Source organism: Marmota monax, unplaced genomic scaffold (genome assembly GCF_021218885.2).
Source record: "Marmota monax isolate L192 unplaced genomic scaffold, Marmota_monax_Labrador192_F-V1.1 WCK01_AAM20220418_F8-fsc00054, whole genome shotgun sequence".
In the NCBI taxonomy this organism is placed as follows: Eukaryota; Metazoa; Chordata; class Mammalia; order Rodentia; family Sciuridae; genus Marmota; species Marmota monax.
The window spans coordinates 7,264,842-7,271,439 of record NW_026692145.1 but is presented as its reverse complement, the minus strand read 5'-3'; positions in this window follow the sequence as shown (position 1 = coordinate 7,271,439).

Below are 6,598 nucleotides of genomic sequence, written 5' to 3'. Positions count from 1 at the left end.
GGTTATGAATTCCCATTTTTACCCCGTATACAGATTGCAGAATCACATCAGTTACACATCCATTGATTTACATATTGCCATACTAGTGTCTGTTGTGTTATGCTGCCTTTCCTATCCTCTACTATCCCCCCTCTCCTCCCCTCCCCTCGCCTCTTCTCTCTCTACCCGCTCTACTGTCATTCATTTGTCCCCCTTGTATTATTTTTCCCTTCCCCTCACTTCCTCTTTTTTGAAATTTTGTATAACCCTGAGGGTCTCCTTCCATTTCCATGCAATTTCCCTTCTCTCTCCCTTTCCCTCCCACCTCTCATCCCTGTTTAATGTTAATCTTCTTCTCATGCTCTTCGACTCTACTCTGTTCTTAGTTACTCACCTTATATCAAAGAAGACATTTGGCATTTCTTTTTGTTAGGGATTGGCTAGCTTCACTTAACATAATCTGCTCTAATGCCATCCATTTCCCTGCAAATTTTATGATTTTGTCATTTTTTAATGCAGAGTAATACTCCATTGTGTATAAATGCCACATTTTTTTATCCATTCATCTATTGAAGGGCATCTAGGTTGGTTCCACAGTCTTGCTACTGTGAATTGTGCTGCTATGAACATCGATGTAGCAGTGTCCCTGTAGCATGCTCTTTTTAGGTCTTTAGGGAAGAGACCGAGAAGGGGAATAGCTGGGTCAAATGGTGGCTCCATTCCCAGCTTTCCAAGAAATCTCCATACTGCTTTCCAAATTGGCTGCACCAATTTGCAGTCCCACCAGCAATGTACAAGTGTACCCTTTTCCCCACATCCTCGCCAGCACTTGTTGTTGTTTGACTTCATAATGGATGCCAATCTTACTGGAGTGAGATGGTATCTTAGGGTGGTTTTGATTTCCATTTCTCTGACTGCTACAGATGGTGAGCATTTTTTCATGTACTTGTGGATTGATTGTATGTCCTCCTCTGAGAAGTGTCTGTTCAGGTCCTTGGCCCATTTGTTGATTGGGTTGTTTGTTCTCTTATTGTCTAATTTTTTGAGTTCTTTGTATACTCTGGATATTAGGGCTCTATCTGAAGTGTGAGGAGTAAAGATTTGTTCCCAGGATGTAGGCTCCCTATTTACCTCTCTTATTGTTTCTTTTGCTGAGAAAAAACTTTTTAGTTTGAGTAAGTCCCATTTGTTGATTCTAGTTATTAACTTTTGTGCTATGGATGTCCTATTGAGGAATTTGGAGCCCGACCCCACAGTATGTAGATCGTAGCCAACTTTTTCTTCTATCAGACGGCATGTCTCTGATTTGATATCAAGCTCCTTGATCCATTTTGAATTAACTTTTGTGCATGGCGAGAGAAAGGGATAAGTTTCATTTTGTTGCATATGGATTTCCAGTTTTCCCAGCACCATTTGTTGAAGATGCTATCCTTCCTCCATTGCATGCTTTTAGCCCCTTTATCAAATATAAGATAGTTGTAGGTTTGTGGATTGGTTTCTGTATCCTCTATTCTGTACCATTGGTCCACCTGCCTGTTTTGGTACCAGTACCATGCTGTTTTTGTTACTATTGCTCTGTAGTATAGTTTTAAGTCTGGTATCATTATACCGCCTGATTCACACTTCCTGCTTAGAATTGCTTTTGTTATTCTGGGTCTTTTATTTTTCCATATGAATTTCATGATTGCTTTCTCTATTTCTACAAGAAATGCCGTTGGGATTTTGATTGGCATGGCATTAAACCTATAGAGAACTTATGGTAATATAGCCATTTTGATGATGTTAGTTCTGCCTATCCATGAACAGGGTATATTTTTCCATCTTCTAAGATCTTCTTCTATTTCTCTCTTTAGGGTTCTGTAGTTTTCATTGTATAAGTCTTTCACCTCTTTTGTTAGGTTGATTCCCAAGTATTTTATTTTTTTTTTGAGGATATTGTGAATGGAGTGGTTGTCCTCATTTCCATTTCAGAGGATTTGTCACTGATATACAGGAATGCCTTTGATTTATGCGTGTTGATTTTATATCCTGCCACTTTGCTGAATTAATTTATTAGCTCTAATAGTTTCTTTGTAGACCCTTTTGGGTCTGCTAGGTATAGAATCATGTCACCTGCAAATAGTGATAATTTAAGTTCTTCTTTTCCTATTTTTATGCCTTTAATTTCTTTTGTCTGTCTAATAGCTCTGGCCAGTGTTTTGAGAACTATGTTGAACAGAAGTGGTGAGAGAGGGCATCCCTGTCTTGTTCCAGATTTTAGAGGGAATGCCTTCAATTTTTCTCCATTCAGAATGATGCTAGCCTGAGGCTTAGCATAGACTGCTTTTACAATATTGAGGTATGTTCCTGTTATCCCTAGTTTTTCTAGAGTTTTGAACATAAAGGGATGCTGTACTTTGTCGAATGCTTTTTCCGCATCTATCGAGATGATCATATGGTTCTTATTTTTAAGTCTATTGACGTGGTGAATAACATTTATTGATTTCTGTATATTGAACCAGCCTTGCATCCCAGGGATGAATCCTACTTGATCATGGTGCACAAGTTTTTTGATAAGTTTTTGTATCCGAGTGGCCAGAATTTTATTGAGGATTTTTGCATCTAGGTTCATTAGAGATATTGGTCTGTAGTTTTCTTTCTTTGAAGTGTCTTTGTCTGGTTTAGGTATCAGGGTGATGTTGGCCTCGTAGAATGAATTTGGAAGTTCTCCCTCTTTTTCTATTTCCTGAAGTAGCTTGAAAAGTATTGGTATTAGTTCTTCTTTACAGGTTTTGTAAAATTCTGCTGTATACCCATCCGGTCCTGGGCTTTTCTTAGTTGGGCTTTTCTAGTTAGTCTTTTGATGGTTTCTTCTATTTCCTCAATTGATATTGGTCTGTTTAGGTTGTCTATATCTTCCTGACTCAATCTGGGCAGATCATATGACTTAAGAAATTTATCTATGCCTTCACTATCTTCTAATTTATTGGAGTATAAGGATTCAAAATAATTTTTGATTATCTTCTGTATTTCTGAAGTGTCTGTTGTGATATTGCCTCTTTCATCCCATATGCTAGTAATTTGAGTTCTCTCTTCTTCTCTTTGCTAGCATGGCTAAGGGTCTGTCGATTTTGTTTATTTTTTCAAAGAACCAACTTTTAGTTTTGTCAATTTTTTCAATTGTTTCTTTTGTTTTGATTTCATTAATTTCAGCTCTAATTTTAATTATTTCTTGCCTTCTACTTCTTTTGCTGTTGTTTTGCTCTTCTTTTTCAAGGATTTTGAGATGAAGTATGAGATCATTTATTTGTTGTTTTTTTCTTTTTTTAAGGAATGAACTCCATACAATGAATTTTCCTCTTAGAACTGCTTTCAATGTGTCCCATAGATTCTGATATGTTGTGTCTGTGTTTTCATTTATCTCTAAGAATTTTTTAATTTCCTCCTTGATGTCTTCTATAACTCATTGATCATTCAGTAACCTATTGTTCATTCTTCAAGTGATGTATGCTTTTTCCTTCCTTCTTTTATCGTTGATTTTCAGTTTCATTCCATTATGATCAGATAAGATGCATGGTATTATCTCTACTCCTTTATATTGTCTAAGAGTTGCCCTGTGACATAATATATGATCTATTTTTGAGAAGCATCCATGTGCTGCTGAGAAAAAAGTGTAACTGCTTGATGTTGGGTATTATATTCTATATATGTCAATTAAGTCTAGGTTATTAATTGTGTTATTGAGTTCTATAGTTTCCTTATTCAACTTTTGTTTTCAAGATCTGTCCATTGGTGAGAGAGGTGTGTTGAAGTCTCCCATGATTATTGTATGATGGTCTATTAGACTCTTGAACTTGAGAAGAGTTTGTTTGATGAACATAGCTGCACCATTGTTTGGGGCATATATATTTATGATTGTTATGTCTTGTTGGTGTATGGTTCCCTTGAGCAGTATGTAGTGTCCCTCTTTATCCCTTTTGATTAACTTGGGCTTGAAATCTATTTTATTTGATATGAGTATGGACACACCTGCTTGTTTCCGAAGTCCATATGAGCGATATGATTTTTCCCAACCTTTCACCTTCAGCCTATGTATGTCTTTTCCTATCAAATGCGTCTCCTGTAGGCAGCATATTGTTGAGTCTTGTTTTTTGATCCATTCTACTAGCCTGTGTCTCTTAATTGGTGAGTTTAAGCCATTAACATTTAGGGTTACTATTGAGATATGGGTTGTTCTTCCAGCCATATTTGTTTATTTATGTTACTAAACATGGTTTTCTTTCCTCTTTGATTATTTTCCCCCTTTTACTGTACTACCTCCCACTGTTGGTTTTCATTGTTATTTTCCATTTCCTCTTCCTGTAATGTTTTGCCAAGGATGTTTTGAATAGATGGTTTTCTAGCTGAAAACTCTTTTAACTTTTGTTTATCGTGGAAGGTTTTAATTTCATCTTCCATCCTGAAGCTTAATTTCGCTGGATACACAATTCTTGGTTGGAACCCATTTTCTTTCAGTGTTTGAAATATGTTATTCCAAGATCTTCTAGCTTTCAGAGTCTGTGTTGAAAGATCAGCTGTTATCCTGATTGGGTTACCCCTAAATGTAATCTGCTTCCTTTCTCTTGTAGCTTTTAAAATTCTCTCCTTCTTCTGTATGTTGGGCATCTTCATTATAATGTGTCTAGGTGTGGATCTCTTATGATTTTGCACATTCGGCGTCCTGTAGGCTTCTAGGATTTGGGATTCTGTCTCATTCTTCAAGTCTGGGAAGTTTTCTCGTATTATTTCATTGAATAGATTGCTCATTCCTTTGGTTTGGAGCTCTGTACGTTCCTGTATCCCAATAACTCTTAAGTTTGGTCTCTTTATGTTATCCCATATTTCTTGGATGTTCTGCTCATGGTTTCTTAACAGTCTTGCTGAGCTGTCTATGTTCTTTTCAAGTTGAAATACTTTGTCTTCATTGTCTGATATTCTATCTTCTAAGTGTTCTACTCTGCTGGTAGTATTCTCCATTGAGTTTTTAACTTGGTTTATTGCTTCCTACATTTCTAGGATTTCTGTTTGTTTGTTTTTTATAACCTCTATCTCCCTGTATAGTTGATCTTTTGCTTCTTGGATTTGTTTATGTAATTCATTGTTGAAGTGATCTTTCATTGTCTGATTTTGCTGTCTGATGTCTTCCTTGAGACTCCAGATCATCTGAAGCATGTATATCCTGAATTCTTTATCTGACATTCCATCTGCTGCAGCTATTACCTCTTCTAACGTTGAGTTGACCTGCATTGCTTGTGGTCCTTTCTTTCCTTGTCTCTTCATACTGTTCGCGTTTCTTTCTGCTTGGTGAAACTGTTGTGCTATTGAATTTTCCCCCTATATATTTATATTGGTCTTGTATAGTTGCAAAGTCTCCCTCGCAGGCGCGGGCGGCAGCTCTGCCCCTCCTCCAATTGGGGCAATGTGCCTACCACGCCAGCAGGCCGCTGGGCCTGTTCTGCCGGTTGGTAGCAGGTCCGCCTACCTTGCAGGCGTGGGCGGCGGCTCTGCCCCTCTGCGGGCCGCTAGGCTTGTTCTGTCGGTGGTCGCAGTTCTGCCTACTTTGCAGGGGCAGGCAGCGGCACTGCCCCTCTGCAGGCCTCTGGGCCTGTTCTGCCGGTGGGTCGCAGGTCCCCCTACCTTGCAGGCGCGTTGGGCAGCTCTGCCCCTCCGCGGAAATCTGGGTCTGTTCTGCCGGTGGGTCACAGGTTCGCCTCCCTTGCAGGGGGGGAGGGGGCGGCTCTACCCCTCAGCAGGCTGCTGGGCCTGTTCTGCTGGTGGTCACAGTTCTTCCTACCCTGCAGGCGCGGGGGGAGGGGGCGGCTTTGCCCCTCAGCAGGCCGCTGCGCCTGTTCTGCCGGTGGGTCGCAGGCCCGCCTACCTTGCAGGCGTGGTTGACAGCTCTGTCCCTCCTCAGGCCACTGGGCCTTTTCCGGTGGTGGTCACAGTTCCGCCTACCTTGCAGGCACGGGGGGGGGGGGCGGTTCTGCCCCTCAGCAGGCCGCTGGGCCTATTCTGTGGGTGGTCCCAGTTCCGTCTACCTTGCAGGCGCCGGGGGAGGGGGCGGCTCTGCCCCTCAGCAGGCCGCTGCACCTGTTGTGTGGTGTTCACAGCTCCGCCCACCTTGCAGGCTCGGGGGGAGGGGGCGGCTCTGCCCCTCAGCAGGCCGCTGGGTCTGTTCTGCTGGTGGTCCCAGTTCCGCCTACCTTGCAGGGGCGGGGGGAGGGGGCAGCTCTGCCCCTCAGCAGGCCGCTGTGCCTGTTCTGCAGGTGGGTCGCAGGCCCGCCTACCTTGCAGGCGTGGTTGGCAGCTCTGCCCCTCCACGGGCCACTGGGCCTTTTCTGTTGGTGGTCACAGTTGCATCTACATTGCAGGCACGGGGGGTGGGGGTGGCTCTGCCATTCAGCAGGCCACTGCTCCTGTTGTGCTGGTGGTCACAGTTCCTCCTACCTTGCAGGCGCGGGGGTGGGGGGCGGCTCTGCCCCTCAGCAGGCCGCTGTGCCTGTTCTGCCAGTGGGTCGCAGGCCCGCCTACCTTGTAAGCGTGGTTGGCAGCTCTCCAGACTTCATCTTTAGGTGTCATTCTTTTTGAAGATTTTGGTCAC